Source organism: Bubalus kerabau, chromosome X, assembly GCF_029407905.1.
Source record: "Bubalus kerabau isolate K-KA32 ecotype Philippines breed swamp buffalo chromosome X, PCC_UOA_SB_1v2, whole genome shotgun sequence".
NCBI classification, from domain to species: domain Eukaryota; kingdom Metazoa; phylum Chordata; class Mammalia; order Artiodactyla; family Bovidae; genus Bubalus; species Bubalus kerabau.
The window spans coordinates 62234010-62261576 of record NC_073647.1 but is presented as its reverse complement, the minus strand read 5'-3'; the positions used below and the strand labels follow the sequence as shown (position 1 = coordinate 62261576).

General features: G+C 41.8%; 1 long non-coding RNA gene across 4 annotated transcripts in view; it reads right to left on the bottom strand.

Annotated features, from left to right (window-relative positions):
* Positions 1-1999: 1999 nt before the first annotated feature.
* The window catches only part of LOC129638640 (uncharacterized), a 33009-nt gene continuing 7441 nt past the window's right edge, over positions 2000-27567 (bottom strand). The window contains exons 1-5 of one of the 4 annotated variants that reach the window (XR_008707945.1): positions 24773-24960; positions 9842-9983; positions 9363-9459; positions 3593-4446; positions 2000-2342 (exon numbers count right to left, since the gene is read on the bottom strand). This is a non-coding gene — a long non-coding RNA (uncharacterized LOC129638640). Of the gene's footprint in view, positions 2343-2992; positions 4447-9362; positions 9460-9841; positions 9984-15118; positions 15267-23253; positions 23318-24772; positions 24962-27567 lie in introns of those variants that run through there. The other 3 variants (XR_008707946.1, XR_008707947.1, XR_008707948.1) reach the window with 3 other exon arrangements.

The window sequence follows — 27567 nt, the reverse complement described above, 5'->3', positions numbered from 1 at the left end:
TACTGAGTTTTAAGCCAACACTTTCACTCTCCTTCCTCTTCATCAAGGGGCTCTTTAGTTACTCTTCTCTTTCTGCCATTAGGGTGGTGTCATCTGCATATCTGAGGTTACTGATACTTCTTCAGCCAATCTTGATTCCAGTTTTAGTTTCATCCACCCTGGCATTTTGCATGATGTACCCTGCATATAAGTTAAATAAGCAGGGTGACCATATATATAGTCTTGAGGTACTCCTGTCCCAATTTGGAACCAGTCCGTTGCTCCATGTCTGGTTCTAACTGTTGCTTCTTGACCTGCATACAGGTTTCTCAGGAGACAGGTAAGGTGGTCTGGTATGTCATCTCTTTAAGAATTTTCCACCGTTTGTTGTGATTCATACACTCAGTGGATTTAGTATAGTCAATGAAGGAGAAGTAGATGTTTTTCTGGGATTCTCTTGCTTTTTCTATGATCCAACAGATGCTCTCAATCGGATCTCTGGTTCCTCTACCCTTTCTGAATCCAGCTTGTACATTTGGAAGTTTTCAGTTCACATACTGTTGAAGCCTGGCTTGAAGGATTTTGAGCCTTACTTTGCTAGCCTGTGAAATGAGTGCAGTTGTGGGGTAGTTTGAATATTCTTTGGCATTGCCCTTCTTTGAGATTGCAATGAAAACTGACCTTTCCCTGTCCTGTGGCCTGTGCTGAGGTTTTGTGTGTATTTTTGCTTCCCTTGTAGCTCAGTTGGTAAAGAATCTGCCTGCAGTACAGGAGACCCAGGTTCGATCCCTGGGTGGGGAAGATCCCCTGGAGAAGGAAATGGCAACCCACTCCAGTATCCTTGCCTGGAAAATCTCACGGACACAGGAGTCTGGTGGGCTGCAGTCCATGGTGTCGCAAAGAGTTGGGCATAACTGAGCGACTAACACTTACTTACTTACACTTCTTAATATTTTCTGTTTCTGTCAGGTCTATACACTTTCTGTCTCTTATTGTGCCCATGAAATAGGCCAAGCATCCAAACCAAAAACAGCCCTCATACCAATAAATTATCAAACCCACACAAGCAATGCAAGGAGACGTTTGCATATAACTAGTCCTCCAAGACTACAGTAGATATTTGTTTCTCCTAACCTCAGGCGAAGAGAATCATGAACCAAATAAAGAAGCAGAGGAATCACTCTTAGTTAAAAGACCAAGAGAATTCCCCTGAAAGAGCAAACAATGAAACAGACCTTTCAGTGTAACAGACACTGAGTTCAGAAAGCAGGTGATGAAATATTAAAGGAATTAAGAAAGGCTATTACCATAAGTGCCAATCACTGTAACAATGAATTAGAAACTATAAGGAGGAGCCAAGAAAAATTAAAAACTTCACTTGCCAAGACAAAAGCTGAGCTCAAGGCAATGAATAGCAGAATGAATAATACAGAAGAAAGAATAAGTGACCTGGAAGATATAATAATGGAAACACGTCAATCAAAAGAGCAGAGAGAAAGCCAGATTTTATTAAAAATGAAAACAATGTAAGAGACCTATGGGATAATGCAAAGCAGGCCAATCTAAGCATAACAGGAATTCCAGAAGGAGAAGGGAAAGGGATTGAAAATGTATTTGAAGAAATTATGGCTGAAAAGTCCCCAAACCTAAAGATGGAAACAGATATCAAGATATAGGAAGTGCAGAGGGTCCCAAACAAGAGGAACTCAAGCAGACTTACACCAAAACATATAATTTTTAAAAAAATGGCAAGATGTTTAAAGATAAAGTCAAGATTCTAAAGGCTGCAAGAGAAAAGCAAAGTGTTGATTAAAAGGGAACCCCCATAAGTCTATCAGTTAATTTTTCTACAGAAACACTGCAGGTCAGATGGGAAATGTCTATTAAGATCTGCCCATTTCTCTATTGGGTTTATTCCCATGGACAGAGGAGCCTGACAGGCTACAGGCCATTGGGACCTAAAGAGTCAGACACAACTGAGAAACTGGGCATGGGGACATGGCATACTCTCTCCCATTGGTGAATTCACGAAGGATATTTTATTTTTATCACATCCCATTGAAGCACTGAACCAGCAGGTAAGCATAGCAGTGGTTTGTGGGGAGGGCAGATTGTGGTAATTATACTGCTAGAAACCATCTTCCTTTGGGTTGTAATACTTGAGGTTCTGTAGGTTTGTGTGTTGTGCATTTTGTACATGAATTGTTCCATGTTGTCTTGGGTCAGGCTTGTGAGTAATGATCTGTGCACTTTCGATCTCTCCATGATGGAGGAGCTCTTCTGGGGAGTCACTGCTTTCCCTGTGTGGCCCGCTGTCAGGAAAGTCCTGCTACTCACAGACTTGGCACTTTTCCTGTGTGGCACTGGAAGAGAAATTAAACACAGACAGAGCATTTGACCCACAAATGCTACTTGCTCAGTCCTCAAAACTCAGAGAGAGCCTGGCAGGCTCTCTTTCTCACACACCCCACATCCAATGGGTCAGGAAATTCTCTCGGCTCCTCTGTCAAAGTATGTCCAGAATCCAGCCACTTCTCACCACCTCCATGACCACCACCCTGGCCAAGACATGAACATCTATCTCCTGGGCTGGACTGCCGTCCAACTGGCCCCTCTGCTTTCAGCCTGGCTGCCTTACCTGTCTGTTCTCAACACGGCAGCACAGCGCAAGTCAAATCATTTCAGTCCTCTGCTCAACACCATATAACAATGGCTTGAAGCCCACAAACATGTTAAAAAACCAGGAGTTCCTAATGATCAACAAGTACAACAACAAAGAGAGACTTTATTGCTGACCTTTGGCAAATGCCAGCAACCAACCCGCCTTCAAGAAAATCCAGCAATGAAAGGAGGGGGAAAACCCACTTATGAAAGGGTGGAGTGAGGGCCTGTGGTCTTCGTACTGTGTATCGGAAGAGTCAGTCATTTTCGAGAACCAGCATTACTTCAGAAATAACGCTGCTGAGGGAAAAGTGTAAAAGTGAGCTAGCTAACAGCTATGACAGACAGTCCCCAGGCTGCCCAACTAAGTCAGGCGCCAAAACAGGGCCAGAGCCCTTTTTCGTGAAGGTGATTCAGACACAAGCAATCTCAAGCATCATCTTGTCTCGGGACCCTTCCGGGAGAGACACCATGGATGAATAGCCACAGAGGGGCCATCACACTCACATGCATCCCCCCGCCACCGCGGGGCATCCCACAAAAACACACACATACATTCACTTAGTGAACATTTGCATCTCAGTCTCTTCCCTGTCTCACAGTTATGCTGCCAGAATCATAGGTGATCACAGGAATATTATAGAGCAACCAGCACCTCCCACTCAGGCTGCCTGGGTTGCCCCTCAATCTCCACCGCCTAGTAGGTGATGGTCCTATGAAGAAATAGTCCTTAGTATCTTTATGACCTCATGTTTGTTCATATGGTGACTTCCTGTGTCATTCTGGAATTCTGCCTTCATCATCACTATGCCACTGAGTATACGGTAAGAGCATTCTTGCCATGGTAGGGAGAAAACAGGGTGAGAAGCAAGCCAACACTTGTCCAGTAGCAAACGACATGTGCTCAGTGCTGGGTAGACTCACTACATTTCTTTGACCTCTTCACAGATACCTTGAGATGATGGCATCCACAGTCAATCCTTGCTCAAATCAGGGATGTGAGGCTCACAGAGGTGAGCTACATCTTCCAGGATTCTCAGCCAAGTTAAGTGGCTGAAGCGGGATTGTGCCCCACCTACATGAGTCTCCTTCCACAACCTAAGTATTCCTCAAGCTACTGCACTGGTTCTCTTTTAATGATGAGCTTTCAGGTCTCGGAGACAGACTTCTGTGAGCAGACCTGAGATGGTGCTTGGTGACCACGTGCTAGTCACTCTTTCTTGGGCGGGTCCAGGTGCCATGAACCAAGTGGACACATACGTCTTGAACTAGAGGAGAAATTTGCTTCGATCACAGGCTTTGCGCATTACAAATTCCTTTCGGCTGATAATGCCTGGCATAGCATAACAACTAATTAATATTTGTCAAATGAATGTGTATAATAGCAATTTGGGGTCATCGACAAAGTAACATTTGAGAATCCACACATCTTAACCATTTCTACCCATATTTATGTATTTCAGAAAAAAAAAAAAAAAACCTGTGCAGAAGAACTGTTTCATAGCCTGCTTATAAAATTAGCATGTGTTGAATCTTGCCTTTGCAAAATTAATATTTTTCATTTGTGTACAGTGAGAAATACAGCTAAGCCCCTCCCTGTTGACCAATATTAAAATGACCGCTTTCCTCATCACGGGAAGGAGGACTTTGCAAACAGTGGGTTCAGAAACAAGGAAAATTTTTCCTGGAATCCAGCAGACATAGCTTCTTCCTAGACATCTGGTGTGGGGCAGTGGGGGAAGAAAGCTCTGGATCCACTGGCATGTCTCTGGTGCTCAGCTTCGTGACAGACTTCAAGCATGGCCACTGTCTCAGAGAAAGAGAGAAGTGTGCGGGTGCATGGGCATGTGTTAATAGTCCACATTATAAGCATTTATAACTAGCTTATAACTAAGCTTTTACAGATACACATATTCTAACTCATTTTGGCAAATGCTCTGCCTCCCAAACTGAATCCTACTCTACTCTGGATTCCACTGTATTACATATCATCAATGTTTGCTCCTTGGTCTTAGTCTTAATATGCTTTTTAATGATTTTTTTTCATATTGGTGTTTGAATGATTTCTTTAAATTAGAGCAGGAATAGAAGTCTTTGTACCCTCCCCACCAAACAAGGGAACAATACCCATGGGGTGACCAGCGTTATGGAGCATCCTTAGTGGTGGAGGCCAAAGAACCCATTGCAGCACAGCTTGGGCGTCAGGGTAGGTCCAGGACCCAAGTCCCAGCTCTTCAGCTTCCTAGAAGAATCACTGGATTTGATATTTTCCGATGTAAGATACAGTTTTCTAACTATCACGTGATGATAGTTACAGCAGTATACACTTCCACCAACAGCGTATGAGAGCCTAATTGCCTATAGCATGCTTCAACCATTCAAAGGCATTCTTATATTTTGACCTGGACATTCCCCTGTTTCAATTTATCATAAAAAATGTTTCCTGCCTAAACATATACACACAGCCACACAGCTGTGCTTTACAGGCTCTTTGGCACAGAAGTACGATGGGACCAGAGAGTGGCTGCTGCAGCCACGGGAGGGGTAGAAATGGTTGTCCGTGGAATCAAACATAGGTGGAAAAGAAGGGACGTGAGTACCGGGCATATGGAGTGGAAAGGCCAAGAGATGGATGTATGGGTCAGAAAGAGGAGGGTGAGCACTGGGAAGACAATGAAACACAAATAAAAAAGCCTCTGAGACTGAATTCATCCTGGATATACACACCCTCTAGAAACCTTCCTTTCTTTCCATGTGTAGCTGGTCTGCCTCTGTTATTTCACCTTTAACTTGAACACCAGGAAAACAGTTCCCACACGGTCTGAGCAAGGAGAGGCAATACAGTGGAGCAGCGTGCAATGGTATGTCTCTTGCCAGAACGCTGGAGTTCAGGGCATCTTGGTCACAGACCTTACACCCACCACTGCCCCACCAGACTTTGTCAGTCCCATCCCAGTGCTCATTTCAGTATGAACACAGAATCACCCCTTACTGATTATGGGCAAAGGGTGTGAGGTCAGATTGATGAGGGTTTCAATCCTGGTGCTAAATCCTATGATCCAATCCAAGCAACTTTTACCTTGCAGTGGCTCAGTTCCTGCCCGCCACCAAGCTGAAGACAGTGATAGTTCTTATTTCATAAGGTAATGGTGACCATTAAGTCAGTATATGGAAATACGTGGAAAGCCCCTGAAGCCCCCAGAGTGCCTGTGAACTAACGAGCACTACAAATAAGTTAGCTGTTACTAAATCAGATACTCATTACCATATCTGGTGTTTACTAAGGAATGAATGTGTGTTAGTAGCATTTGATGTTACAAAAAGGAAAACAGATGGTTGTATGGGGGCAGATGCTGTGGCAGCTAATAGTGTACAAAAGTCTCAGTTGTAACACAGGGCAGTCCCAGAGGGAAACAATGTGACAAACTGTTTAAGGGAACCAAAATGAAAACTTCAGAGCCTGAAACAGGCATATGGAAGAGTCAAGTGTGTGTGTGTTGGGGGTGGGTGGGAGCTGCACAAACTCTGTGCAAAAAAAGAAAAAGTATCATTATTCAAGACATACTTTGGGCTTAAGAGGTAGATTACAAAAAGCAGGACAGAATATTCCTGACACCATATGATATAATGGGAGAAAAATTCAAGCTATAATGCTATATATTACAATAGGGTTCCTCAGAAACAATATAGTAATGAATTTTCATGTTTTTATGGTTCCTCAGACATAATTAATGTTTATGTTTTATGTGTAAATACAAAGATTAAAAAGTCAAGGTAAAGGAACACATGAGAATGTCAATTCTGTTTATAAATGGCTGGTTGGAACACATGATAGTTACTCATTCACATCTATTAATACATTTGTATGAATGTGAGCCTTGGACCATATAGAAGCCTGAGCATCTGAAGAATTGCTGCTTTTAAATGTGGTGCTGGAGAAGACTGTTGAGAGTCCCTTGGACAGCCAGGAGCTCAAGCCAGTCCATCCTATAGGAAATCAACCCTGAATATTCACTGGTGGACTGACACTGAAGCTGAAGCTCCAATACTTTGGCCACCTGATGGGAAGAGCCGACTCATTGGAAAAAGACCCTGATGTCGGGAAAGTTTGAAGGCAGGAGGATAAGGGGACGACAGAAGGAAGGAAGAGGGAACTAGCAGAATGAAGTAATAGGATCTCTACTATGGAGTTGATCCTTGAACAGCAGAGTTTGAACTGCATGAGCTGCTTATATGTGCATTTTCCCTCCAATAAATACATAAGAAATACATGGGTGAAACATCATGTACAAGACAGGTACTGGAGTGGATGGTCATTCCTTACACAGGCATGGAGTGAGTGATATCTGATATAAAATTAATCACATGTCAGCTTTCTTACTATTCTTTAACTTTGCTCTCAAAGAATTACATGCTCATACAGTATGTTTCTCCCTCCCTCCCTTCCTCTCTCTCTCTCTCTCTGCTGTTTCTCTGTCTCTCATAATTGGAGAAACGATCAGCCTATCATCACCACAGGTCTGTGTATGTTTTAACAAAACAATGTTTCCATTGTGGTACTATGTACATGACTGTGACACTCTATGACATAAAAGTTTTATAATGACTCATTCATTAGTTTATAGGCTAGGCTACCATGAAGAAATGGTATCCATCACACTAGACAACCATAAAGCAATCATATTGCTGCTTCTTTGATATCAATGCATGAATCCTCATACCTGTAAATCAAACATGAATTTCTTTTTCACGTGATCTTCCTATTTTTGAGGGCTTCCCTGTAGCTCAGTTGGTAAAGAATCTGCCTACAATGAGGGAGACCCCAGTTCGATCCCTGGTTGAAGATGACCCCTGGAGAAGGAAACGGCTACCCACAGCAATATTCTTGCCTGAGTGTATTCCATGGACGGGGGAGCCTGGTGGCTACAGTCCACGGGGCCACAAAGAGTTGGACACAACTGAGCAACTAGCAGTTTCACTTCTACTTCTGATGTCCACTGTTAGTAGTAGGTATAAAATCTATGTGTACTGTATCATAGAAGAGGGTATTGATGCAGGTACTGAAAGACTGATGATTCATTTTGTAAACAGAAGATGTAAACTTTAGGTATTGATAAATACAGTACAGTAACATAGAGTGTATTTTCTCTTCCTTATGCTATTCTAATAACATCATCTTTTCTCCGGCTTCTTTATTGCAATAATATATTATATAACACATATAACCCAGAAAATATGTGTTAATCCATGCTTTATGTTATGGAGAAGGCTTCCAGTAAACAGTAAGCTATTAGTAGTTACGTTTTGGGGGAATCAAAAGTTATCTACAAAGTTTCAACTGTGCAGGGGGTTGGCACCACCAAGCCCTATGTTGTTCCAGGGTCAAGAGTGTGTGTGTATATATATATATATATATATATATATATATATATATATAAAATATATATATTATAGATTTATGTATTTTATTAAGAGAATAACATACAATGATGTAGAAAAGGGTACAGAAGAACATCGACTGGAAGACATACCTGCCTAGATTCAAATCCTGTTCTGTCCCTTACTATGTGATTTTACGGAGGTACTCAACCTCTCAGAGTTTCCGCTGCATCATGCAGTAGTCAGTGTGGCTGTGTGCCAAGTGTTTCTATTTCTCTCCTATTCTAAGCTTGTGGCAGAACTGCACTTCTTGCTTTATCCCCTTTGTCTGGGCGGGGCCATAAATGTGACTAGTTTTCCTTCTTGGTTTGAGTGATATGTGTTACTTCTGGGCAACATCATGTGACTGTTGGCTTGAGATCTTCCTCACAGCCCCAGGGCCCTCTTTCCTTCAGGCACAGTGATCTGACAACTTTCTAGATGGTGACAGCTCTGTCGGTTTCAGTCTCCAAGTCATTCCACTGAAAGTACATCAGAGCTCTGATCCACCATCCTGTGATGGCCATGCATGAGTCATGGGCATGTACCGGGGAGTGAGGGATAAGCCACGGAGGTTTGGAGAATGTTTATGACCTCAGCATAGCCCAGCCTCTCCTGACTCATGTATCTCATCTGTCAACTGAAATAGCACCCTTTCAGGATTTTTCTGAGGGTTAAATGACTTAATGTACAAGACGAGGTTATCACAGAGCTTGACCCATAATAGGCACTCAAAACAGGGAAGCTGAAGTTATTAAAGGATAATAGCAAAAGAGTTTTGGAAAAGTATGGGATATTTGTATTAAACGGCAGGTATTCAGTCTGCTCATCCTGAGGGGCCAGTTGTTTCTTGTTTTCCAGAAGAGGGCACTACATTTCTTGCTATAGATAAGACTGCTGAATGATTTGCATTTCTGCACTTATCTTTGCTATCATGTTATCAGACATATGCTCAGAAAGAGAGGCTATCTCTGAAGACTAAACAACAACAACAAAACTGTAAAGATTTCAGCAAGAGAGAGACTGGCTGATGAGACAAGACAAAATGAATTTCATAGCAGTAAGTAATTTCTGAAAGAGAAGAACAGATCATAATGATTATAAACATACATTCCATTGCTCTTAATAAACAAAAGGCACAAAGTTTTAAAGTGGTGGGAAATTCGGTTTGGACAGGTATTCACAGAATATTTCCTGTGCACACTAGTTCTTCAGATGCTCTTTGGAAAGCTGTTTCCTTCCCACACAGGTTGGGGAAACTCTCCCTGCCTAAGAAACATCTTACAGCATGGAAATTCATTTACCTTTAGTCTTGTATGTTCTACACTTCACTAGAGTAGAGTACATTTGTGTTGTTGCTGGTTTTTGGTCCTCGGCTTTTGCAAAACAAGCTTGGAAATGCTGAAATTGAGGGAAAAATAAAGCGGATTATTTAAGCTACATGTAAGGTAAACTATCACAAGTGATGATATTGAGCCATGAATCAAGAAGTATTTACTCCCATAAAAGTAAACACAATCTTGTTATCTTCTCAACTTTACTCCTTCTATACCATTTTCATGATGGCCCAGAGTCCTGCTGCTTAGAGATGACTTCCAAGTCCATGTACCCCAGCCAGCCAGTCCACAGCTACCCCCACCCACCCAGCCAGGACATTCTTCTCCTCCGTTTCACTCTTCGCCAACAACAGCTCCTCTGAGTCCAGGTTCAGGACGCACACACCCACAGGTTTACTCTGCCAGGTCTACAACAGTTGGGCCACATTCAGAAGCCCTCCACCTACCTCTGTCCAACCCTCTTGGACCCTCTGCTCTTCGCGTGATCTCAGTCTGACAGTCTGACGTTGCTTGGGTGCCTCTAAAAGCCCACTTCTCTGAGGAAACTTCCAGTACCGGCGGGCGCCTCTGCTCGCTGATTCCCACCCACTGTGTTAGGATATAAAAGTTGGTGGCAAGTTGGGAATGAGCCACAGTCTCCTCAAGTCTCCCCTGAGCTAGAGCACCCACCGCAGGTATAAAGGTCTTCTGCACCCATAGGTCTGACTTCTCTGAATGGTAATCTCCCCACTCTTAAAGGGCAGACCCTCTTGCAGGACCATAGGTGATTACATGACTTTGCAGACCACTTCAACCCCAGAAATGAAATCCCTCAATTCTCGTGTGACGACATCCTGGTATGTGACCATGTCCTGGCAAGTGACAAAATCCTGGCATGTGACCAGAAGAGCCACATGACCAGCTGTGGTCTGGAAGGTGCACTGCTCACATGAGAGGAAGGGCTTTGTGCGCCACGTGTGGTAGGAGCCACATTGTTGCACATAAGTGGATCTACAGAGTTTAGCAGCCCAAAACCTTCACGTGATGGCAACTGCTGAACTTGACACGTACCATGCTGAGAAGGGTTCCAGACCATAGCATCCACATAACCCTAAGCAGTAGATCAAGTCCAGGGCTGAGAGGACCACATGCTGGTAGCTAGTGAGGGTCGCATGAGAGTAGGAACCATGTGCAAAGCAAGGTTTAGGAATCCACCATGCACCAGAGACTTGAAGGACTGAATCTACCACAGGGTCATAGTTGCATAGGGCCAACGTGACAATCTGATGTTTGGGTTTGACAGCCCACAGTTCTGACAGGGCAAGAAGGGCTAAGCCTGTCATGTAACTATTGTCCACAGGATGGCAGCATCTACGTGACCTGCAGCCTTAGGAACCCACAAGGTTCACGTGCCTGGGAGGGCTGAGTCAAATTTCTGACAGTAGGGTCCAATGACAGTGAAGTTCTCCTTGATTTGCATGTTTCAGGGGAACATTACCTTCAGGAGAATTGGAAACCTGAGACTGCCCACATTCCTCTGAGATGTTGGTATCCCCAGGTGACCTTCCTCTAAGCCCCCAAGTTTGAGCTTTACCTATTCCCATCCCTCTCTAATGCGCTTTTCCCCTTGCTAGCACAAGTTTCAGTTCGGTTCAGTCGCTCAGTCATTTCCGACTTTTTGCGACCCCATGGACTGCAGCACACCAGGCTTCTCTGTCCATCACCAACTCCCGGAGCTTACTCAAACTCATGTCCATCGAGTTGGTGATGCCATCCAACCATCTCATCCTCTGTCATTCCCTTCTCCTTTTTCCTTAAATCTTTCCCAGCATCAGGGTCTTTTCCAAGAAGTCAGTTCTTCACATCAGGTGGCCAAAGTACTGCAGTTTCAGCTTCAGCATCAGTCCTTCCAATGAATATTCAGGGTTGATTTCCTTTAGGATTGACTGGTTGGATCTCCTTGCAGTCCAAGGGACTCTCAAGAGTCTTCTCCAACACCACAGTTCAAAAGCATCAATTCTTCAGCACTCAACTTTCTTTGTAGTCCAACTCTCATCTCCATACATGACTACTGGAAAAACCATAGTTCTGAGTAGACGGACATTTGTCGGCCATGTCGCTGCTTTTTAATATGCTGTCTAGGTTGGTCATAGCTTTTCTTCCAAGGAGAAAGCATCTTTTAATTTCATGACTGTAGTCACTGTCTGCAGTGATTTCAGTACCCAAAAAGATAAAGTCTCTCACTGTTTCCATTGTTTCCCCATCTATTTGTCATGAAGTGATGGGACTGGATGTCATGATCTTAGGTTTTTGAAAGTTGAGTTTTAAGCCAGCTTTTTCACACTCCTCTTTCACTTTTCGTCAAGAGGCTCCTTATTTCTTCTTCGGTTTCTGCCATTAATGGTTTTGTCATCTGCATATCTGAGGTTATTGATATTTCTCCTGGCAATCTTGATTCCAGCTTGTGCTTCATGCAGCCCAGCATTCTGCATGATATAGTCTGTATATAAGTTGAATAAGCAGTGTGACAATATATAACCCTGACGTACTCCTTTCCCAATTTGGAACCAGTTTGTTATTCCATGTCCGGTTCTAACTGTTGCTTCTTGGCCTGCATACGGGTTTCTCAGGAGGCAGGTAAGGTGGTCTGGTGTTGCCATTTCTTGAAGAATTTTCCGTAGTTTGTTGTGATCCACACAGTCAAAGACTTTGGCATAGTCAATAAAGCAGAAGTACATATTTTCCTGGAACTCTCTTGGTGTTTTGATGACCCATTGGATGTTGGCAATTGGATCTCTGGTTCCTCTACCTTTTCTAAATCCAGCTTGAGCATCTGGAGGTTCATGGTTCACATAGTGCTGAAGCCTGGCTTGGAGAATTTTGAGCGTTACTTTACTAGCATGTGAGATGAGTGCAATTGTGCGGTAGTTTGAGCATTCTTTGGCATTGGCTTTCTTTGGGATTGGAATGAAAACTGACCTTTTCCAATCCTGTGGCCACTGCTGAGTTTTCCAAATTTGCTGGCATATTGAGTGCAGCACTTTCACAGCATCATCTTTCAGGATTTGAAATAGCTCAACTGAAATTCTATCACCTCCATTAGCTTTGTTCGTACTGATGCTTCCAAAGGCCCACTGGAGTTTGCATTTCAGGATGTCTGGCTCTAGGTTAGTGATCATACCATCATGGTTATCTGGGTCATGAAGATCATTTTTGTATACTTCTTCTGTGTATTCTTGCCATCTCTTCTTAATATCTTCTGCTTCTGTTTGGTCCATACCTTATCTGTCCTTTATTATGCCCAACTTTACATGAAATATTCCTTTGGTATCTCTAATATTCTTGAAGATATCTCGAGTCTTTCCCATTCTGTTGTTTTCTTCTATTTCTTTGCACTGATCGCTGAGGAAGGCTTTCTTATCTCTCCTTGCTGTTCTTTGGAACTTTGTATTCAAATGAGTACATCTTTCCTTTCCTCCTTTGCCTTTGGCTTCTCTTCTTTTCTCAGCTATTTGTAAGGCCTCCTCAGACAACCATTTTGCCTTTTTGCATTTCTTTTTCTTGGTGATGGTCTTGATCACTACCTTCTGTACAATGGCACAAAACTCGATCCATAGTTCTTCAGGCACTCTGTCTATCAGATCTAATCCCTTGTGTCTATTTGAAACTTCCACTGTATAATCACAAGGGATTTGATTTAGGTCATACCAGAATGGCCTAGTGGTTTCCCTACTTTCTTCAATTTAAGTCTGAATTTTCTGAATAGGAGTTGATGATCTGAGCCACAGTCATCTCCTGGTCTTCTTTTTGCTGACTGTATAGAGCTTCTCCATCTTTGGCTGCAAAGAATATAATCAATCTGATTTCGGTATTGACCATCTGGTGATGTCCCTACATACAGTATTCTTTTGTGTTGTTGGAAGAGGGTGTTTGCTATGACCTGTGCGTTTTCTTGGCCAAACCCTGTTAGCCTTTGCCCTGCTTCATTGTGTACTCCAAGGCCAAATTTGCCTGTTACTCCGGGTATCTCTTGGTTTCCTACTTTTGCATTCCAGTCCCCTGTGATGAAAAGGACATCCTCATGCAGGTCCAAATGATTAAAACAAATCTACTGAGTTGCAGTTCTTAATTTGGGGGGAAAATCTGTATACTTATTACTTAGGCCATATACTTTAAAAAGATAACTCATTTAAAACAGGTAACACTATAGATTGGTGTTGTTACAGAAGTTTATGATGAGGACACTGAAGTCCAGGGGTATGAAATCAGTCTATTGACCAAGAGGTCATGGATATTGTAGGTGGCCAACCAAGAATGGTATGCAGTCAGCAGACTGGCTCCAGACTCTCTGTTCTGGCCACCCACTAGGTTCCTCACTGGAAAGTAACACTGGGTTCAACTTTACGAATTGAGAAAATCTGGCAAATCAGCCTCACTTACTGAAAAGATGAGATCATGAGAGATTTCTTTTGAATGCCAGGTAAGACAATTCTAGTACTACTGCTAATTAGACCCAGTCACAGTTGAATCTATTTCATGGCCTCTGTCTAAGGTTTGTGTATAGATAGAAAGCTGTCTCTAATAGGTGAAATACATATATTCCATGTGTGTGTGTATATATATACATATATATACATATATATATATACACACACACATACACACACACGTGTGTGTGCTTGTGGTTTATGAATAGCTTCATGTTAGCTGAAAACATCTTTTTCTTTTAAATAAACCCAGAAAAGAAGTTATCGTAACATTTAATCACCATACTCCTCGCTCCTCAATTACACCAGTTACAAATGAGTGGAATCTGAATTTATTAGATCTTATAGTGCATATGCTGTTCTTGTCTCCCTAGAAAGGAGAGAGAAAGAGTAGGAAACATATCTTTGGGTTGAACTTTTTGTTAAACGGCACATCGAGAAACACCTATTTTTCTGGTTTGTGCGGGAAACTGTAGGATCATCAGTATGTCCAAAATAAGCTTGATCTGATCTTTCTGGTTTTCTGGCTTTGGTAAACAATGCTGTACATCACTGGGATTGTTTTGCTAGGTTTATGCAATATGACATGGCTATAAATATGAGCTGAGGAAAATGCAACAGATCAAATTTTCCACTGTGGTTAAAGTTGAGGAATTTTTTTTTTTAATTAAAGCAAATTTTATTAAAATAGTTTTGCTTTGAAAGTTGAATATTTTTTTAAATTTAAATGTATTTATTTTAATTGGAGGCTAATTACTTTACAATATTGTATTGGTTTTGCCATACATCAACATGAATCTGCCATGGGTGTAGACGTGATCCCCATACTGAACCCCCCTCCCACCTCCCTCCCCGTACCATCCTTCTGGGTCATCCCAGTGCACCAGCCCCAAGTTGAGGAATTTAGAAAAGACAAGAGACTCTGTTTGTGGTTCTAGGCTTACTGAAAAATGTCCTAAGGTTTGGAGTGAAGAACAGTAAGTGAAGACAGTTACTTGTGCAAGTCACTGTGTCTCATCTAACTGTGGAGAATTACTTGTGGGACACAGAAAATTAACAGACAAAAAAAAATGAGGCTTATCTTTATTTAAAATAGAGCTTACTATGAAACTATAAGCAAGATTTGGGAAGCATCTCTATATAGTCATAGGATGGAATCTGACATCACGACCAAATATATTTCTTATAATCAGATACAGACAAATACATCAGCATAGTAATATGCACAACAATATTATCTACCCCAACTATGCTCACCTGAGGGTGACTGGGCTCAACTTTTTTCCCCAAAAGACAAATTCTGTCCTTCTCCTTATCCCTCTTCAAGTCAGATTTTGCTGCTGTCAGACCTGATACTCCAATCAGACATTCTTTCTCTGAGATGATTACCAGGGGTTTCTAGGACCTTTTAAAAACATTGAGTTAATACTACCCAAAGCAGTCTATAGATTCAATGCAATCCCTATCAAGCTACCAACGGTATTTTTCACAGGGCTAGAACAAATAATTTCACAATTTGTATGGAAATACAAAACCTCGAATAGCCAAAGCAATCTTGAGAAAGAAGAATGGAACTGGAGGAATCAACCTGCCTGACTTCCGGCTCTACTACAAAGCCACAGTCATCAAGACAGTATGGTACTGGCACAAAGACAGAAATATAGATCAATGGAACAAAATAGAAAGCCCAGGGATAAATCCACGCACCTATGGACACCTTATCTTTGACAAAGGAGGCAAGAATATACAATGGAGAAAAGACAATCTCTTTAACAGGTGGTGCTGGGAAAACTGGTCAAGCACTTGTAAAAGAATGAAACTAGAACACTTTCTAACACCATACACAAAAATAAACTCAAAATGGATTAAAGATCTAAACGTAAGGCCAGAAACTATAAAACTCCTAGAGGAGAACATAGGCGAAACACTCTCTGACTTAAATCACAGCAGGATCCTCTATGACCCACCTCCCAGAATATTGGAAATAAAAGCAAAACTAAACAAATGGGACCTAATTAAAATTAAAAGCTTCTGGACAACAAAAGAAACTATAAGCAAGGTGAAAAGACAGCCTTCAGAATGGGAGAAAATAATAGCAAATGAAGCAACTGACAAACAACTAATCTCAAAAATATACAAGCATCTCCTGCAGCTCAATTCCAGAAAAATAAAGGACCCAATCAAAAAATGGGCCAAATAACTAAATAGACATTTCTCCAAAGAAGACATACAGATGGCTAACAAAAACATGAAAAGATGCTCAACATCACTCATAATCAGAGAAATGCAAATCAAAACCACAATGAGGTACCATTTCACGCCAGTCAGAATGGCTGCGATCCAAAAGTCTACAAGCAATAAATGCTGGAGAGGATGTGGAGAAAAGGGAACCCTCTTACACTGTTGGTAGGAATGCAAACTAGTACAACCACTATGGAGAACAGTGTGGAGATTCCTTAAAAAACTGGAAATAGAACTGCCTCATGACCCAGCAATCCCACTGCTGGGCATACACACCGAGGAAACCAGAATCGAAAGAGACACGTGTACCTCAGTGTTCATCGCAGCACTGTTTGTAATAGCCGGGACATGGAAGCAACCTAGATGTCCATCAGCAGATGAATGGATAAGAAAGCTTTGGTACATATACACAATGGAGTATTACTCAGCCATTAAAAAGAATACATTTGAATCAGTTCTAATGAGATGGATGAAACTGGAGCCTATTATACAGAATGAAGTAAACCAGAAGAAAAACACCAATACAGTATACTAACACATATATATGGAATTTAGAAAGATGGTAATGATAACCCTGTATGCGAGACAGCAAAAGAGACATAGATGTATAGAACAGTCTTTTGGACCCTGTGGGAGAGGGAGAGGGTGGGATGATTTGGGAGAATGGTGTTGAAATATGTATATTATCATATATGAAACGAATTTCCAGTCCAGGTTCGATGCATGATACAGGATGCTTGGGGCTGGTGCACTGGGATGACCCAGAGGGATGGGCTGGGGAGGAAGGTGAGAGGGGGGTTCAGGATGGGGAACACATGTACACCCGTGGTGGATTCATGTTGATGTATGGCAAAACCAATATAATATTGTAAAGTAAAAAAAAAAAAAAAAAAAAAAAGCCACTGATTAACAGCAACTGACAGAAAAATTAAAAACATAGCCTAACAGGGAGTAAAGCTGCATCTAGTATGGGAATCATGACTGGACCACATTCAGAAAAGAGTTGGCAAGAGGAAGGAAAACAAACAATGCATACCCACTACAGTGGTGAAGAAACCAGCATGGACAAACAGAATGAAAACCACAGCAGCAATACAGTGATTCGGTGGGGACCTACAGCTTCCTCTTTTGATGGAGCAAGTAAAGAACACACTGATCTATGGCAATAGGTTTGTCAGAGTCAGACGGTCCAGAGTAAACTAGAGGTGATATCTTGTTGTGTTTTTTTGGTAACTGTATCTTTCTAATTAAAGGATAATTGCTTTACAAAAAAAAATTAAAACATTGAGTTATATTAGTGGGGAACTGTCAGCAGTTAAAGATGGAGAAGTGGGAAATGAGACCAACAGAACAGTTGTGATGCTGTTAACCTAAAGGTAAATACTGAAATTCTGGTTCTAACACAAATATGTACAACTAAACTAGATACCCTATCTGAATTTACTTTCAGAAAGCAAAGCTGACTTACCTAGAAACAGTACAGAGATATTACTAGCATCAGATGAAACTGTGTTATTTCTATGGAAATTGCATTTAGAACCTGTTTTTGTTTGTATCTTTAAAAATAAGGGATTATTTGTCAACATCTATTCAAAGTAACTTGAAAATCTACATAAAATAGGTAATTTTCTAGATAAACACAGATTTCCAAAATTTTGACTCTAGCGTTAGAAAGTTTAAATCAGCCAATTTTCACAGAAGAAATGAAGAAAGTTATTTCAGGAATTATCCCCAAGAAAGACCTTTCTCAGATGTATTTATAGGTAAATTCTAGTAAACCATCAAATATCTAGTAGTACCAAAGCTTTATGAGTTGGGTAAGAACGTTTGAAAGGAAGTAAACTTGCTTAACTTTTTTGAGGAAGCAAGTAGGATATTAACGCATAAAACTAAATACCACAACACTAAATAGAATATTGGCAAACATCCAACAATACGTTTAGACCAATATACTGTGATAAAGTGGTATTGATTCCATTAATACAAAGTTGGCTCTATATTAGGAATTCCATTGAGATCATTCACCATGGTAATATATTTAACGATAAAGACCTGATGTTAGGAAAGATTGAAGGCAAAAGGAGAAGGGGGCAGCAGACAATGAGATGGTTAGATAGCATCATGGATTCAACAGACATAAATATGAGCATCTCTGAGAGACAGTGAGGGACAGGTGACCTTCGCATGCTGTAGTCCATGGGGCTGTAAAGAGTTTGATGTGACTTACCAACTGAAGAACAACAATCATATGGCTATCACCATAGATGCCAAGCCAATCTTTGAGGCTATGATGATGCTAAGTCGCTTCAGTCGTGTCCGACTCTGTGCGACCCCATAGACGGCAGCCCACCAGGCTCTGCCATCCTTGGGATTCTCCAGGCAAGAATACTGGAGTGGGTTGCCATTTCCTTCTCCAATGCATGAAAGAGAAAAGTGAAAGTGAAGGAAATGTCAAATACCCATTCATCTGAAAAAAGAGAAAACTCAAGAAATAGGAATCGGGGATGCATTATTAACATGATGAAAGAATATAAGTAATTCCTCATGCAAAAAATACTTTATATAGTGGGGGAGTACCAGACATTTTTGGGCTTCCCTGGTGGCTCAGATGGTAAAGAATCTGCCTGCGAATGCGGGAGACCCGAGTTGGATCCCTGGGTCCGGACAACCCTCTGGAGAAGGAAACAGCAACCCACTCTAGCACTTTGCCTGGAGAATCTCATAGACAGAGGAGCCCAGTGAGCTACAGTCCATGGGGTTGCAAAGAGACAGATATGACTAAGCAACTAACACTTTCACTTTCACCAGAGGTTTTCAGAACAACAAAAGTATGCCCACTATATCACTCCTGTTCAATCTTCAACAATAAGCACTAGCCAGTTGACTAGATAAATCAATAAGATTTCTAGTAATGGATAAGAAGATGTAAAGCCACCTCTATGTGCAGGTGATATTATAGTACACCTGAAGAGTCTTATACAAACCAGGACAAATTAAGTAAAACAAAGGGAATTCAGCAAGGTAGTAGGATATAAAGGCTCCCCTGGTGGCTCAGACGGTAAAGAATCTGCCCATAATGCTGGAGACCTGGGTTCGATCATGGGTTGGGAAGATCCCGTGGAGGAGGACATGGCAACCCACTCCAGTATTCTTGTCTGGAGAATCCCCACAGACATAGGAGCCTGACAGGCTACAGTCCATGGGATCACAAAGAGCTGGATATGACTGAGTGACTAAGCATACAGCTGGAGGACACACTAGTAGAGAAAACCCCCTATACAATAGCAATAACAAAGATTAAATACATAGAAATAAACTTAATGAGAGCATCTATACAAGGATAATTAGTAGACACACTATAAAGACTTACTAATTATAACACTGGGGTACATGAATAGACAAATAGTCCAGTGGTATAGAACAGAAAACCCAGAAAAACATGAATTATAGTTGGGAATTTTAGTATATGATCGAAGGGCATGAACAATCATGGGGGGCAAAGATGGACATTCAGTAAATGATGGCTGAAACAACTGAGACATTTGGGAAAAAAAAAATCAGTGCAGATCCATGACATACCATCCACAAAAATAAACTGTAAATGGGTTTAGGAATCTAAACAAAAAAAATGAAACCATAACAAAATCTTGAAGAAAATATGGCAGCATTCTTTAATTTCAGCAATGGGAAAAACTTTCTAACTGTGACTGAAATTTCCACAGGTGATTAAAGAAAAGAATAATCTATGCAACTAAAAAAGAATTTTTTTAATGTATAGCAAGTGAAAGTGAAAGTGGCTCAATTGTGTCCGACTCTTTGGGACTCCATGAAGTATAAAGTCTATCAAATTCTCCAGCCCAGAATACTGGAATGAGTAACCATTCCCTTCTCCAGAGGATCTTCCCAACCGAGGGATCAAGCCCAGGTCCCACACATTGCAGGCAGATTCTTTATCAGCTGAGCCACCAGGGAAATCCAAGAGTACTGGAGTGGACAGCCTATCCCTTCTCCAGTGGATCTTCCCAACCCAAGAATCGAACTGGGGTTTCCTGCCTTGCAGGCAGATTCTTTACCAGCTAAGCTAGTCAAAAGGCAATGGACAGACTGGGATAAAGTATTTGCTGCATGCCCAATGGACAAATGAGTAATAGTCCAAGTATACATACAGAAGTCAAGTACTGCAGGACAAAGGGCTAATATTTCTTAAGAAGAATGGGAAAAGGTATAAACAGATAATTCACAAAAAAATATATAAAACAGTCCTCAAAGTATAATGTGTCAAACTTTCTCATAATTAGACAAATACAAACTAAAACAAGGACTTCCTTGGTGGCTCAGTGGTAAACAATTCACCTGCAATGCAGGAGATGCAAGATACTCGGGTTCAATCCCTGGCTGGGGAAGATCCCCTGTAGAAGGAATTGGCAACCAACTCCAGTATTCCTGTCTGGAGAATTCCATGGACAGAGGAGCCTGGCATGCTCCAGTCCACGGGATTGCAAGAGTCAGACATGCCTGAGGAACTAAACCACCAGCATGCTAAAACAACACTGAGATATCATTTCTCACCTACCATATCAACAAAGGTCACAATGGTAGGGCAACATGTTCTGATAGTGAGGTTTTGAGGAAACAACCCCAGTGGCCAGTGGTAATGAAAACCAGTACAACTCTTCTGGTGAGAAATTTGAAAATACCTTATAGAACTATAGATGCATTTAACTTTTGGCCCAACTTCTGTGAGGAAAACTTGAAGATACATTTCCACCAACATAAAAATAATACCCAGGTTATTTCCTGCAGCATTCTTTGTATTAATAATTACAAAATGTTGAAAACAATTGAAATGCCCATATAGAGGCCAGTGTAATCCAATGAAGCTGTAAAAAAGAATGAAGCCCTCCAGGGAATAAAGAGTTTTTTTAGTGGAATGCTGTTTAGTGCAAAAGGAAAAGGGCAAAGAAACATGAGAAAATGCTGTCCATTTAATAAACACTGGAACATAAGAAAGCACATATGTATCTGTTCATTTGTGTAGAGTAAATACAGGAAAGATTCAACTAGCAACTAAAGAGATTAGTGATCTATAGGGGGACTGTGCAAAAGAAATGGGGAATGGAAGGGGATAGACGGCATGTGGAAAGAGTGACACTCCTATAGTAGATGTTTTTTGTAGCCTTGACTCTTTGAATCACAGTAGTATTTCACATACCCCAGGATTAAATGAAAAATTAAAATCAACTGGGATGTGGCGGGGGCGGGGGGGGGGGCAAACTCAAATTAGAAACACCAACAAATTAACCTAAATATATTACAAATGAATGTCTTAACCACAAGAGATGGAGTGAGGAAGAAAATCGCTAAGCTAAGCAACTTGGGGAAACAATATTTTGATTGCATCCTCTGAGGCTTAAAACATAAAGAACTGTACACAAACACAAGGCATCAGATCTGCTTCTATCTGGTGTGTGTTGTGTGTTCAGTTGCTAAGTCGTGCCCAACTTTTTGCGACCCCAGGCTCTGTAGCACTTGAGGTTTCCCTGTCCATCAGTGTCTCCTGGAGTTTGCTCAAATTCATGTTCATTGAGTCGGTCATACTATCTAACCATTGAGTAGCATTTCTGCAACTACTTCATGTATAATCAGGAGTGAACAAGTAAGTAAATACTGAAAATAAGGAGAGCCAGGAGAGACAAAGAAGTTACAAATACGCCTAGAATGGATTGTTGATATATGGCAAAAACCATCACAATATTTTAAACTCAATATCCCCCCCAAAAATTAATTAAATAATTTTTTTAAAAAAGAAGTATTAGTAGGAGCTCCTGGCTTTCACTATCTATAGAAATAGGTAGGATGCTTGGGGCTGGTGCACTGGGACGACCCAGAGGGATGGTATGGGGAGGGAGGAGGGGGGAGGGTTCAGGATGGGGAACGCATGTATACCTGTGGCGGATTCATTTTGATATATGGCAAAACCAATACAATATTGTAAAGTTAAAAAATAAAATAAAAAAAAGAAATAGGTAGAGAAATTCAGATGTATCTGGAAGTGTAAGTATATACATACAATATATTTCCTTCATTTGTGAATGAAGAAGGAGGACCTAGCTGCAATGAAATCCCAGTAGCAATGAACACACAGGGAGATATCAGTTACTAAATGTTATTTTCCAAGGAAAGGAAACATGGGTTTTTGCAGAAGTGTTTTGATTTCAGGGCCATGGTGGGGAAAGAGAAACACAAGACGAATAGGAATACCGTATAACACCAGCAAGGAAGTACACAGAAAAGGACCAGGTCATGCTGAAAGAGTACAAACCCCTCAAAAGGAGTTCCTAATCACCAAAGCCAGAAAAATGCAAGAAACTAAATAAGGATATAATTTGATTATGTCACAATATAACAAAGTTATTGACATAAATAATTTGATCACTTGATTTGATAATTAGAAATATATTTCATAAAATAATTTTATAATTAGAAAATTTATAAATAAACGAGGGAGAAAACACAGCTCTACAGAATTCCAATGAACAAATATGGTAGGAATAAGGAAATAGAATGTCACCTTTCAGTCATAATTTGTGTAGGCAAAATCAACAGATGAATTTTAAAAGTAGTGACTAAAAGTCTAGGAAGAATGCTATCCCTCTGTGTGGCTCCCAGCAAGAACTCCCCTAGCCCCAAAGCAGCCTTATGATAGGAACCAGCCGCAGTGTCGGTGTGCCCCTGACTATCAGGTTTCAATTCTCCACCAGCCCACAGAAGTATTCAAACAAGCTAATCACATCCTCCATGGGAACCAAGAGTTATCTCCTCCTCTTATTACTACAGATGGCGTCCCACAGCCCTGCTTGTTCACTCTCTTCCAGAGCATGACTCCCCTGAGGCTTGACCTGACCAGTAGTGTCCTCCACCCCCAGGCAGTGAATCAGTGTTACTGAGAAGCTGCTGTGGGTAGTGCCTATCCAGTGTCAGGGGTGTGTGTTCAGCAGCCACCCCCAGATCCCTACGGTGGAAATCACTCCATCACCATTAGGATGAAGGAGAGGAGAATAAAACAGGTATTATTGCCAAAAATGTGTAACTTCCACCTAATCCTAAGAAAATAGCAGACAAACCCAATTGATAGACATTCTATAAAATACCTGACCAGTATTTTCAAAAGAGTCACTGCTGGGAAAGGCCCAGAAAGCTTGAGGAATTCTCAGCCTGGAGGAGACTAAAGAGAAGTGATGGCCAAATGTGGTATCCAGAATGGGATGCTGGGACAGAAAAAGGAGATTACTATGATAAATGGTGAAATTCAAATAAAGTAGGTAAATTAGTTAACATTACTGCATCAATATTAATTTTTAATTTTCTTAATTTTTCTATGCATATGTAAGATGTTAACATTAGGGAAATTTGTGTGAGGGCTTTCTATACTGTTTTTTTGAAACCTTTCTGTGGGCATAAAATTATTTCAAAAAAACCCCTTGTTTTTAAAGATTCACTCCTGAAAAGAACCATAATTCTATCTGCGGCCTAAATTGCTTCCATCTTCTCTGACTCTTTTCCATTCTATGAACCGAAATCTGCCAGGCTCTTCTGTCCATTGGATTTTCTATGCAAGAATGCTGGAGTGGGTTGCCATGCTCTCCTCCAGGGGATCATCTCAACCCAGGGATAGAACCCGAGTCTCTTACCTCTCCTGCATTGGCAGGCGGGTTCTTTATCAGCTGAGCCACAGGGGAAGCCCCACGGTTATGCTATAAATCCCACTGTTTAATAATAGTTTAATCAAATGAAATACAGTTAGGAGGATGGATATAAAGATGAATAAATTCTCGTGCTGTATCATCCATTAAAAAACTATTTCAAACTGGTTTGAAAGTGAGAGTGTTAGTTGCTCATTCCGTGTCCAACTCTTTGTGATTCCATGGACTGTAGGCCACCAGGCTCCTCTGTCCATGGGATTCTCCAGGCAAGAGTACTGGAGTGGATTGCCATTTCCTGTTTAGAGAGCCCATTAAAAATAAATGAGAGTGCAACCATTTCCAGGGCATAGATTAGTATTTCTCTGCTTCTGGTGACTCAGACGGTAAAGAATCTGCCTACAATGCAGGAGATCTGGGTTCGATTCCTGGGTAGGGAATATCCCTGGAGAAGGAAATGGCAATCAACTCTAGTAGTCTTGCCTGGAGGATCCCATGGACAGAGGAGGCTGGCAGGCCACCGTCCATAGGGTCACAGAGTTGGCCAAGAATGTGCAACCTAGCACAGCATATAGATAGATAGATATAGATACATAGGTATACACCTCCACACACATATACAAATATGCACTTCAACACTTAGAATTTAAAGTTTGGCCTATCAATACGAACCACAAAAATAATCAGATGCAAAGAAATAACGATTCTTTAAAGAAGCACAAGGCTGACCGAGGGATTTCTTTCTTTCTTTTTGATTGATGGATTTTAAAGAGAGCATGACATGGTTAGCCACACAATTGAAGCGAATCACAGGTTAGGAAAGAGAGGTGCCCAGTGGATGGACAGGATTGTGGGCCGGCGCACAATCCATTAGATCTCTTTTCTTATTAATCCCCGAACTTTGGTCCTAGGTACTTTCATTTATATCAGTAGAGATGTAATTTATAGAAAGAATACTGTTGTGCCTTACCTGACTAAAATAAGAGTTGCAAAACAGTTGAGACGTCCAAGACCCCAGCAGTGGAAGCACGTTCCTCCCTCTTGCTGCCAACAAGAAGCAGTGCTGGAGGTGACTGGCGTCTTAACGGTTGCCGCTCCAAGTTAAACCGCCACAGAAGAGGACTTGGATTGGCGCAGCTCAGGTCAGGTGCCACCAGCTCACTCAATCAGCTCTGTACTGGGAGGTGGGGCCAGATTCCAGACCCACCCACAGGGGCTGAAGGCAAAGAGGCTTATCGGTGAGAGGGTTCCAATCAGGCATAGGCTCCGCACCTCTAGAACCAGTTGGCTGGGAAGCCCAGCACAACGTCTTTCCCTGTGGCCTAGGCACCGCCTGGCCAGGGTTTCTGCCAGGCCAGGACTCAAACCCAGAGAACTGATGTCCACATCGATGGGCTTTCGCAACAGAGACTGAACTTCAAAACGATTGGCCCCTTGATGAAAAGGGGGTTTCCCAGGTGGCTCTAGTGTAAAGAACCTGCCTGCCAATGCAGGAGACTGCAGAGTTGCAGGTTCCATCACTGGGTCAGGAAAATCCCCTGGACGAGGGCACAGTAACCAGTATTCATGCCTGGAGAATCCCATGGACAGAGAAGCCTGGCAGGCTTCAGGCTACCGCCTGGCGGGCGACTTCGGTTCAGTCCAGTTCGGTTCAGTCGCTCAGTTGTGTCCGACTCTTTGCGACCCCATGGACTGTAGCCCGCCAGGCTCCTCCGTCCATGGAATTCTCCAGGCAAGAATACTGGAGTGGGTTGCCATTTCCTTCTCCAGGGGATCTTCCCAACCCAGGGATCGAACCCAGGTCTCCCGCACTGCAGGCAGAAGCTTTAACCTCTGAGCTACCAGACTTAGCATTTGATTAAAAAAAGCTGTCAGACTTAAGTGTCCACGGGGGCACTCCTATGTTACATGAGGGGTCGAGTCCACACCAAAGATAGGGAAAATGTATTCTGGCCTCTGTGCAGTAAAACCAGCACACCACTGACATTGACAATTGACAAAAGCAGCATAAAGGAGAAAACTGTGTGCAAGTTAAGTCACTTCAGTCACGTCTGACTGTGCCTTACAAAGGTGGCTACAGTGATCCCATGAACTGTAGCCCGCCAGGCCCTTCTGTCCAGAGAGTTCTCCAGGCAAGAATACTGCAGTGCATGGGCACGCCCTCCTCCGGGGAAGGAGAAAAATGCCGCCCCTTTAATAACACGCCTATCAACTGCAAGGATCGCTCAGGGTATTTGTTTCCAACCTTCTCCCTGAAACCCGGATTCCACTGTTTTCGTATGTTTCCTATTCTCTTCCCAATTGTTTATCACCTTTCGGAATACAACACATTTTATTTATCTGCTATTTTGTAAATTCGCCATCTCCCTCTGGTGGAAAAATTTAAATTCCTGGAGGGCAGGGATCTTTATTTGTTCATTAACATATCCTTGTAGTAAAGCCTGGTAGGATGCATGCTGCTGCTGCTGCTGCTAAGTCGCTTCAGTCGTGTCTGACTCTGTGCGACCCCATAGACGGTAGCCCACCAGGCTCCCCCGTCCCTGGGATTCTCCAGGCAAGAACACTGGAGTGGGTTGTCATTTCCTTCTCCAATGCATGAAAGTGAAAAAATAAAGCGAAGTCGCTCAGTCGTGTCCGACTCCTAGCGACCCCATGGACTGCAGCCCACCAGGCCCCTCCGTCCATGGGGTTTTCCAGGCGAGAGTACTGGAGTGGGGTGCCATTGCCTTCTCCGGTAGGATGCATACTTCAATATTTTTTCAATGAATTGTTCTCCAGCTACTCTAGCCTCTTTTTTTGTGCCTCTAACCCTAGCTCACCAAACCTGTTCTCATACCATTATGTATTTTCCTGTAACAACCTGCCCACAGATGTTCCTATAACCACCATCCTTACTGAGTTCACGTCTCTGCTCACCTTATCAGCCAAGGCTTACTTTTCTTCCTGACACTTAGCATTTGATCATAGCTTTTCTGAGTAGGTTTTGTTTCTTTGATTTGTTGTTGTTGTTTTTTCTCTGCTTTAGTTTAGTTTTTGCTTTTTTCTGTTTACTTTCTTCAACATTTCTTTCTTATACCCTTTAATTGTGATAAAGAAGTAAACCAGCCATGAATGTTTGAATTTTTGCCCTATAATATCATCTTTCAGTAGATGGGTGTAATGGCATTAAATATCCTAAGACTGGATCCCTGGTTTCATGGCTTTACCTCTTAGTAGTACCATAAGCTCCATGTCCTTGGCCTGGCACATTAACTCTTCCAAGATTTAATTATCCATCTTCAAAAGGAGAATGGCAATTGATGTCACTTCTTGACTGTTGACAGGCTTCCATTCAGATAACACATAGGGCTTAGCAGAACACTTCAGAGTGTTGATAAAAGGATGTTTATGATCCTGACCATTGACTGTATGCTATGAGAATTGAAGGTCAAGGGGTCTAGACTTTTACCTAGGCTCTATTGCTTAAATATATTTTGCAATTTCCACAAAGTCACCTTAAAGTACACTGTGCTTTAGATTTTGCTTCAGTTGAAAAGAGGAATAATGCCTGTCAATACTGTTTCCCATGAGGAGTTTAAGAAAAGTCTAAGTATTTAAGTCATCTCAAACCCAGTATCATTTTTTAATGGGCAATGATTTGTTGATGTGCTTCCAGTGTCCAGACAAATTTCTAAAGAACCCCATGCCAGGATAATGAAAAAGCTTGTTCTCCCTTGCTAAGAGGAACAGACATTAGCCCAGCCTGATGTCAGGTTCTGCCCACAG